This window comes from Nymphaea colorata, chromosome 5 (assembly GCF_008831285.2).
Source record: "Nymphaea colorata isolate Beijing-Zhang1983 chromosome 5, ASM883128v2, whole genome shotgun sequence".
Classification (NCBI taxonomy): Eukaryota; Viridiplantae; Streptophyta; class Magnoliopsida; order Nymphaeales; family Nymphaeaceae; genus Nymphaea; species Nymphaea colorata.
This window is the reverse complement of record NC_045142.1, coordinates 16,451,746-16,463,014: the sequence shown is the minus strand read 5'-3', so window position 1 is coordinate 16,463,014 and position 11,269 is coordinate 16,451,746.

Below are 11,269 nucleotides of genomic sequence, written 5' to 3'. Positions count from 1 at the left end.
ATGTGAATCACTGTGACTGAAGAAATTCATAGAATAGTTACAAACTATTCCCATTTTCCACTAGTGTTTAAGCGTATGTTCAATGGAATGGATGGTTTTAAAATGTACTTTTGTATCACTTCATCTAGGAAGAGATAACCATGATTCTGCCAATTTATTCCTGTTGCAGCCTGGGATGCAATAAAAGGTGGGTGACGTGGACATCTCGTCCCATTGATGGGGTGTCTTAAACGGTGTCTCAACACAGCCTAGTGTCTAGGAAGTACTTTGAATGGGTCAGATGACATTTGAGGAAACACAACATATGCTCATTATCCAACCCACTTTATTGCCCTCTATCCTGTGTTGCCCAAAAGCCCTCTTAACCTGCTCCCGCCTACAATTGGATGAAAGATGCCTCTAGGCAAGAATACCCATTGTAATTCCCCAATACAATCATGCATAAGGTGTTTTTAAGGCTTCGAGTTACAAATTTAAGCAATACAATATTTTTGTTTCAAGAGAATTAAGCATTAACACACACAACTTGCATCAACAAAGACGGTTGTGCCTCCTCACTACCATTGAGAACTTGCCTACACAATCACCACATCATGCATCCATACCAACCTTTTCTGCCCTAGGACAAGGGCTTTTGAGTTGTAGGGGTCTATAGAACTCATTCCACTATGGCCAAGGGCCTTCATGGCAGTCAGTAAGGCCCAAAATTGGCTTAAGCCCAAACCACCCGGTCCATGGGAGTGTGTTTAGAGCTTGCCTCCGAGGGTTTGGCATAGGGCTTGACATTACATGACTGTTTGAGCAAAAAAAAAAAAAAGGTGCCTCCAGAGGTACATGCTCCTCCTATTGGCTGAGGATCTGGAAGGAATCCTTGGCTAATTGTGTTCTTCCTTTAAGTTTCTACAACAATTCCTAGGGACGCCACACAAATGAGGCGGCCAGGTCCAAGGATCCCTCTAGGCCGGAGCCGGGGTCATGCTCAGGGAAGCTTGACGGGGATGTTTTTTATTAACTCACTTCGATTTTGGTACTAGCTCAGCCCCATCTAACCTCAACTGATTAGATATTGATGCTACAAATCTTACCCATCTTTAGTTCAATCTATTGAGCCGCGTCACCCAAACTCATTTGATCCATGGATTATCTATCTTAGAGGTCCCACAATGCGAAGTAGGCTGGAGCTAGTTAGACCAATAAGATGGAGAAACAGAGCAGCTCTTTCCATTGGATTGATGCTTACTGCTGCAAGCTGAAAGAGTCACCATAATTGGTTGGAGAATCCCTTGGACAAGGCTTCTAACTACATAGTTCCATAGTACTTGAAAAGGAAGCGAGTTTACCAAGGATTGATTTTGTTCTCAGAATTAACAAAATGTGTGTGTGTGTGTGTGTGTGTGTGTGTAGCATCTTATAGGAGGCCCACTTACCCTACAAACTTGCAAAAAAAAAAAAAAAATCGAAATGAAAGATACTTTACGCAAATCAAATGAAAATAAAATCAATTCCGGCATTTGTTTACCTCAAATTTGACATCGAGTTTGTCTGAGATTACTAGGGATCTCAAATCCAAGGAATTTAAGATCAGACACCTCCCATCCGACATCAAACGTGAGGTTTGAACATCTAGTTAGGATTTCAAATCCATTTTTTGCATAGTGGTGAAATCTAGTGTCCGTCTGCTAGGAGATCCCATATAAAAGGGATTTCATATCAGCCTCATATTTGAAACACTAGGTACCAACTACACCCTTAAGCTGTGCTAAACACTGGTACTAAATTGATTGTGAAAACAAAGACAGGATGAATGTAACGCAAATGGATACTAATTTCAGCTACATTAACTTAAATTAAACTCAAAAAGTCCAAACAAACTGGCCTAAAATCTAAAGGCACTCTAACTGAAAAAAAAATGTTCAAAATCAAATAAATCTAGCTAGGTGAAAGTCTAATTATGGACGATTTCTATGTTTGACTAGTAAAAACTAAATTTTGAAAACAAATTCCTATTCTAATTTAAAACAACCTTATGCTATACTAATTCCTGTAATTATGAACCTAGATAGCCTATTAAACAAGGAAATTAAATTACTAAAGTATTAGAACAACGAATTAACCAGAGTAATCACAAAAACATATCTCTAAAAGTTGACATCTATGGGAGTTTGTGCACGTCAACGACTTTGACTCTGGCTACTAACTAATTAAGTAAATAAAATAAATCAACTGCCCAACACTTATTCTACTTGGATGCACTTTATGAGATGCAAATAAACTACTACAAGTGCAATGAACTAGGGCAATTAATGTCCTACATGCTATTTAATGCAACCAATATGATATGTTATTCACTCATTAAAATAAAAGCACCTAGCCTATTGCAGCCTAAGACCCAAATAACCAAAACCCAAACTAAAGGTTTAACAATGCCACTCTATTGGCTGTTGTGTCCTAGAGGGAGACATTAGTTGAAACTCTGCTTCAATGACAACCAAATTCTAGGTGAGGAGGAAGAGTATTTTATCCTACCGCCCAAAGGAGAGATAAAGCTCCCATTCAATTCCTTGTTGTCATAAGGTACAGGGCTTGCTTTAGTGTCTCAGGGTACTGCCGTCGCTAAACTTCAACTTGCATGTAGGTGATTCCTACAACACATAAAGTTGTTGCCCTGGGAATTTGAAATGACAACTAACTGCCTATCAACCCCAGCCCCTATTGCATGAACTCACTTGGGGATGATGACAATCAAATTAAACTGTGAAACCAATAATCTAACACCAAGAACATGCAAAACCCCACCCAACTACAAATTAAAATTAAGCTCAAAATTTAACGCATGAAGAAAAACATAGAAGTTTATTTTCCTGGAAAAAGTTCAGAAATCAAAACTACCTTTAAGAATGGGGTTTTTTAGACTACACGATAGGCAAAAATAAAGAACTAGATAATAACCTAAAGGCAAGTGACTTTCTGTTATGAAATTCACTCCAAAAGAATGAGTGAGGATCAAATTAATTTAGTGTGAAGGCTTCTGGTTCCTTCTCTATTGTAACAAACTTATTCTTTCCCTGTTCAAAATGATCATGTACAGAAATGTATATGTGCTCTGTAAATGAATGAAATGAGTGCACCTCTGTTTCATCTATTCCCTCTCTTTTTTAAGTTACTTTGGTGTGTCTCTAAATTCCATTAGTTTCCTTCCTCCCACACATGGTAGGAGAGCCATTGCGTCATTAGAGTAAAAAAAACAACCCTGCACTAGAGCTTGAGTACCAATTTGATCATATCGTTCCAGACTTTGCTAAACCTTCCTCCATCATTCTGATAATCCAAAATTTATTCTGGTTTCTCATACGCTAACTAGTGAAAACTATGCCACATGGAGTCATGCCATATTGATGGCACTCTTTGCCAGAAATAAAATAGCATTTGTGGATGGAAGCTTACCTCAACCGGACATAGCTGCTCATGCATTCATTTTTTGGAGACATTGCACTCATATGGTGCTCTCTTGGTTTAAAAATTCTCTCTAGAGACCTTGCAGACAATGTGAATATAACATGATGCTAGTGAAATTTGGGCTGATCTCAAGGATCGTTTCACACAGAGTACCACCCCTCGTAAGTACCACATAAAATCATCCATCAGTTGCTTATCTCAAGAAACCAGGTCTGTGGTTGTTTACTTTATTAAGTTAAAGGCATTGCGGGATGAACTATCCTCCTACTATGTTTTACCTGAATACTTATGTAGCACATTGAAAGTGCTTGCAAATAAATAGTAGGACGACAAAGTTATTCAGTTCCTTACGGGACTGAATGACTCATTTAACATAGTAAAGGGACAAATTCCTCTCATGAATCCATTGCCTTCAATTGCTAAATCTTATGCCCTTGTCCTTCAAGAAGAAAAACAAAGAGAGGATTGTTTTCTATCAAGCACAATCGATCATATTGGGCTGTCTTCAGTATCTGGTTTAAGAAATGCAAAAGATGAACTCACCAAACGACCCCAATATTTCTGTAATTATTGCCGCATTCCAAACCACTCGAAAGAATGATGCTTTAAGTTGAATGGTTACCCACCCAATTCAAAGGAATCAAAATAGAGGCACAAAAAGGGTCAAGTGAAAACTCAATTGTAGGTGGAAACTCAGCTGCATGTGACAAATTAGGTTCCATTGCCTAAATTGCTGCCGCCCAGTCTAAAGAATCCAACCAAGACCCTACACCGACCTTGACATTAAATGAATATAACCAAATTAAGCAACTCCTTGAAGTATAATCCACCTCTCAAACAAACCTTATAGGTACGTGTTCACTTAAACCTGACATCTGGATTATCGACGGTGGTGCCAACCACCACATCTCATGTTCCTTTGATTCAATGATTGACATTATTCAACTTGCTGTCCCATTTCCTATTAAAATTCCACACAACCAAGCTATTCTTGCAACTCATGTCAATAGAGTTATTTTGTCTCCATCTATTACTCTTGAAAATGTGCACTACTTGCCAAAATTTTCATATAATCTACTATGGTAAGTAATTTGATTTTTTAAACTGGTTATCACATAATCTTCACCTTGTCAGGATGCTTTGTGTAGGACTTAAACACCAAGATGATGACTGGACTAGGTGATTCAAGAAATGGGTTGTTTGTCTACAAAGCCTTCAACTCGCCAACCTGCTGCATAACAACTAGTTTAGTTCAGCCTGAAAACCAACCTCTGGCACCTAAGACTTGGGCATCTATTTCATTCCAAAGATCAAATACTTTCACAGTATGATTCTACTATGAAGTTGTCAAACAATTTATGTGAAGTTTGCAATGTAGCAAAAAAATCTAGACTATATTTTAAATTAAGTGAATCACGTCATGACAAAATTTTTAATCTTCTTCATTGCAAAGTATATGGGCCTCACTCTCAAACGTCCTTTTCTGGTGCATAATATTTTATTACCAAAATCGATGATTTTTCAAGGGCCGTATGAGCCAACTTGATGAAATATAAAAGTGAGTCATGTGGTTTGTTGATGAATTTTATAAATATGTGCGAGAAACAACTCAAAAAAAACTAGTGTTCTAAAGACTAGAACCAACAAGGGCATGGAATTTTTTTGTTGAAATAAAATCTCTTACTTGAAAGATGAATTAGCACACTTGTGCTTACATGCCACAACAGAATGACATTGTAAAAAGGAAGCATCACCACATACTAAATGTAGTGTGTGCCCTTAAATTTCACGCAAGTTTGCCACTGTAGTTTTGTGATCATTGCATTCTGACTTCCACATACCTAACCAAAAAAATCCATTCCAAATTCTGAACAATCAAACTCCATATGAACTCTTATACCAAAAGAAGCCCACATACAGTCATTTCAAAGTGTTTGGCCGCCTGTGTTTTGCTACAAATGTAAACTAAAAATCAAATTTGATAAGAGGGCAAGTTGTTGCAGCATTGTGGGTTATCCATTTGGGCAGAAGGGATACAAATTATATGACTTGGAACAACAAAATTTTTAGCAAGTAGAGACATAATATTATATTACACGAAAACATGTTTCCTTTAAGCAAAGTGCTAGTGTCCTTGCATCTCCAATTATCCCTATTCCTATAGATGATACTGATGAAAGTAGATTTTTTGTTGATGGAAGCTCGAGTTCATCAAATCCAATTGAAACTAGTATCACTTCACAATAAGTAGAATGCACCACCAATGAACGTGCACATGGAGCTATTCTTGAAACCATAGTCGAACCTACATACATGATCCTAACAAACTAATCATTTCAACTAAAGGCTTGGCTGAGCTTATTCCACCACTCAGAACATTGACTCAAAGAATTAGACCATCAGTCTTGCTAAGAGATTATTATTGTGGTGCAACACAAAATAAATCAACCAAGTCATCATCGTAAGGAAGAAGGTCAGGCACAAGGAATCCTCTGTCCCAAAGTTATGTCATCCTCTCAGTTCACCACTGTTCACAAAAACTTCTTGTTAAATATCTCTCTCCAATCAAAACCTACATCTTTTAGTCAAGCATTGCAAGATCCAAATCGAAGAAAGATCAAGAAGGATGAACTAAGGCATTGGAATCAAATGAAACTGAAACTCTAGTTACTCAACAATCAAACATCAAACCATTGGATGCAAATAAGTATACCGGATCCAGTATGAATCAAATGGAAAATTGAGAGGTACAAGGGCAAGATTAGTTGCTAAAGGGTATATGTAGGTGAAGAGCTTGGACTACCATGATACTTATGCACCCATTACCAAGTTAGTGATAGTTAGATGTTTCCTCTCAATGGCAGCCAAGTGAAATTGGTTTCTTCACCAAATAGACATGCATAGCGCCTTTTTGAATGGTGAATTGGAGAAAGAAATATTGATGGAAATTATGGTCAAAGTGAAGAAACTAGAATATGCAAACTTAAAAGTCTCTCTGTTTTCAAAATTGTTGGTATCCATCCTAAACTATGGGTTTATGCAATCTAATCTAACTACTCTTTGTTCACTTACCAATGCAAATGAACATTTGTTGTTGTTTTTGTGTACATGGACGACCTCATCATAGCAAGAAACTATCTTGAACAAATGAAAAAGTTCAAGAATTATCTAAGCACCAGGTTTCGCATGACGGATTTAAGGACATTAAAATACTTCCTTGGCTTGAAACTTGCTAGAAGCAAAAAAAGAATATTTCTATCACAAAGGAAATATGTTTGTGACATCCTAGATGATGCTAGTTTAATTAATGGCAAGCCATCATAAGTTCCAATGGAGTGTCGAAAAACATTATCAGCCAATGATCGTGAATGATTCATCATTTCAAAGACTAGTGGGATGTATGATTTATCTTAAATTACCAAACTTGAAATTGTTTTTGCTGTTGATTCCTTAAGTTGGCACGTGCAAAAGTTTACTTTGATTCACAACAATGAAACTCTCAAAGTCCTGTGCTCTCTACTGGTCAAGGCATTTTCTTCCCTAAAAATGAAAACTTTCATACCACAACATATTGCGACGTTGATTGGGGAGCCTACAAAGTCATAAGGAGATATATTTTAGGGTATCATGTATATTGGGGAGGAAGCTTGATCTCATGGAAAACGAAGAAACAACACACTATGTTTAGATCTTCCTCAAAAGTGAAATATTGCTCTATGGCAAACACTTGTTGTGAAGTACTAGTGTCTCATACATCAGCTGCTATATTACTTTGCAACAAAAATCAGCATTGCAAATAGCAGCCTACCCAGTTCTACACACACACACGAAACACATTGAGTTGGATTGTCACCTTGCATGTGATTTGATTAAAAATAGAACAATTGTTGCATGATTTGGTCCATCTAAACTTTAGTTAGCAAGACCCATTCATCAAGTCCCTCAAAAGGAGCAACTTATTTTCTTAAAGTCCAAGCTGACATTTGCAACCTCCATGCACCAGTTTGAATGGGTGTGTTATGAAATTCACTCTAGAATAATGCGTGAGGATCAAATTAATTTAGTGTGAAGGCAAATGGTTTCTCATTATGTTTCAGTTTTCTTTCTCACACATGTGATTTGTCTAAAGGCTCCTGATTCCTTTTCTATTGTAACAAACTTATTCTTTTCCTGTCCAAAATGTTCTCGTACATGAATGTGTATATGCTTTGTAAATGAATGAAATAAGTGTTTCATCTATTCTCTCGTTGTTTTTAAGTTACTCAGGCGCATCTCTAAATTCCATCAGTTTCCTTCCTCCCACACACTTTTGAATCAAGAAGGCAAGCTTTCCATGTTCTCCTTTTCTTGAAGACTGCTCATACATGTCCAACATCTTGATGGATAGAAAAAGTGGTGAGAAAGATGATGGAGATAAAAGAAATATGCTTATCATGACCACAACTGGAGAAGTTCCTGACAAATGGCCTTAGCATGAAAGAAGATCTATCTTCAAGCTTTCTAGTCTATGCAAAAATAGAATACAAGATGAGAAGAATATATTCTAAAAACAATGGAAATTTGATGCAGTGAGAAAAAGGAATCCCCCTCAAACCCACCATCAACTAAGAAGAGAGGGTTGGAAATAATGAAGACTTCAATCAAGTAAATTGATGAGTGTAAAGCAACAAAATAAGCAACAAAAATGGGGACATGTGATCATTATATGTCAGACATTGACACAAGATCCAAAATAAATAACAGTATGAATGGTTTACAATCCAAAAGCCCAACTGGCCCAACTATGCTCATGAAGGACTGAATCTACACCTCCTTTGACCTTATCACACGTGTTTCAGTATGTCAAGATAAGTGTTAAAAACCCTTTCAGCCAACTTGTTGGCTTGGGCAAGTATTAATGAAAAAGGCAATCAGTTAACAAAAAATTCCAAGAATAGTAAAAAAGATAAGAAGGCTTCTGCCTTATCTATAAATCCATCGAGGAAACATAGAGAGATGGATAAATCGGTGTGTACCTTCCTTTGCTATTATTGAAGAAATAAGACTCTTTCCCTGCGCGCCTTTGCTGTGGATGTAAGCACTCAAGAGCTGAACCACATATATCTTGTCCTTTCTTCTGTGCTCTTTCTTTATTATATCAGAGCCTGGGAGTATGGCTTGGTCATCTTTTTCATTCTCATCGACCTGCCCATGTCCCTCAACTCTCAATGTCTCCACCTTTGTTTCCCTTAAGTTGAATAGCAACACATTTTTTTGCTATGGAAAGCACAAGTTGTAGCTCTCCTTGAAAGCCAAAACCTGTATTGATTTGTTACTGGTGACACTGCTGCCCCTGCATGTGAAGTTGTTGATGGGCTACTCAAAAGTCAACCCCAAATCCTTAGTATACTGCCTAACATAAATATGTTTATTTGATTAAAAAATGGATTTCTAAAACTATGTCTGAGAGTGTCATAGGTCTAGTTGTTGACCTAGAGATGACCTCTCATGAGATCTGATGGACTCTAATTAATGCCTTGTCAGAAAAATCTTAGGAGCATGAGTTTCATTTAACTCATCTTCTTATGTCCTTGCAGAAAAATGGAGATGCTTTGGCATAATATATTGGAAAATTCAAGGCACTGGTTGGCCTAGCTATTGCAAGGTCTTGGTGATGTCTATGAAGCCTTCATGACTTCCATGCTGAAACCTCTGATGCCCACTTATCAAGAGATAATTCCTTTGTTGTAGAGTTATGTCACTAGGTCCAAGTTCTTTGCTTCTTCTCAAATGGCCATGGTCCATCAAAATAACAAAATCAAGGAGGCTATTCTGGTTGAGGGTGAGGAGGATACAATGGCTGCAGTCAAGGTCCATATCGTAACAAGAACAACAATATCAAAAGTGACTCAACATCTTCAGGCACACCTAAATGTGATAATAAGAGGGGAAGGAACCTCTCATTTGTCAAATTTGTGGCTAACAGTATCATTCTGATCTTAGATGTTTTGAAAGGTTTAATTATGCCTTTCAAGCTAATGAGCCTACAAGGCTCTTGCTGCCACCACAGTTGCAGACCCTAGTGATTTAGATTGGTATACCAATTTGGGAGCCTTACCCACATGACAGGTAATTTTGGTCAGGTCAATCGCCTTATTCCTTATAAAGGAAATGATAGAATTATGATTGGACATGAAGATTTTTTATCTATATCGCATGTTGGCCATGGGTTTTTCTCTTCTAGTGGCTCACATATTCATATTTCGAAAGTATTTTGTGCCTGACCTTAAAAGGGATTTAATATCTTGACCTGAGATCTGCCTTATATATTTTTTTAGTTTAATGGATCGTCTTGTATTGTAAAGGGTAGGATAATAGGGATGATGATAGAATAGAGGCATAAGAAGGATGGTCTATATGGCATTGGTGACCACCATGGAGTTCAATCTACATTTTTTTCAATCATTTTTGTTGTGTGTTAGAAGATCAGTGGCATGCTTGGCTTGGTCACTACACCTTCAAGTTGTCAAGCATCTTCAGGAAAATAATTTGATTCAAGTTTCCTCTAATGTGTCTAATAACTATGTTGTGGGAATTGTCAGCTAGGCAAATCTTGTTGACTTTCTTTTATTCATCATGAAAGGCCTAGTCCTTCTTTGTTTGACAAAATCCATTCTAACTGATGGGGATCATCCCTAGTTGTCTCTCATTAAGGTACAAGTATTACGTTTTATTTGTTGATGATTATAGTTGCCTTACATTGTTGTACCCTCTTAAGTTTTAAATGTGATTTTCTTGAGTGCTTTAGTAATTTCTATAAATAATTTGAGCGACATTTTGACAAGAGAATTAATGTCTTTCAATCTGATGGAGGCAGTTTTTATGTTAGTAAAAAAACTTCTCTCTCCTTGCAATGATGGGGATCAAACATTTCATGCAGTCAAAACCAAATGAAAGCATAGAAATGTGACTAAACTTGAACTTACCATGATGTTTCATGCGCATACCCCTAAACAATTCTGGTTTGAAGCCTTCAATAGTGTAGTTTTTCTCACAAGTAAACTGTCATCAAGCTCATTGATTTCTCCTTATCTAAAAGTCTTTGGGAAGCACTTGAATTATGACTTGTTTAGGTCTTTGGATGAGGATTTTGTCAAAAAAAAATTTTTGAACCATGGTGTTTACTGTGCATCTTCCTTGGATATAACTGTTAGTTGTTTAATATCCCGATATTGGCTGAATATATATTTCATGACACGTTGTCTTTGATGAAGAAATATTTCCTTATAAAAAACCTGTAGTACTTTATGATGCAAATAAATTTGCATATAATTTTCATTCATGGGAAGAAATTTCCAATAAAGAAAGCGAGAATAGTGCATGACATAGGTTAATTAATGGAGATACGATACGTTAAAGGCACACTAAACAAGAACAGATTATTGATCATCCTTCTCGGGAGGTTTTGAAAGATGAAATCCAATCTTGAAATAATGTAATAGGGCCCATGACTCATGATATTAAACACATTGAACTACCACTGAAGATATCTGTGAGAAATCAATCAATGGGTCTAGATATTCTACCACTGAAATCAACAATGAAGAAATTATGACTGAGCTTAAGTACCTAACTCTTCCAACCGAACCATGATTACATGCTCCATGGTAGGGATCCACAAACTGAATCCCAAGTATGCAAAACTGCCTACTTTATATTCTTATATTCCAAAAGAACAATCAAATGTTAGAGAGGCTATTCAACATCAAGGATGGAAGAATGCCATGAACGATGAGATGAAAGTTCTTCATGATGGTACATGCAAGTATGTTCC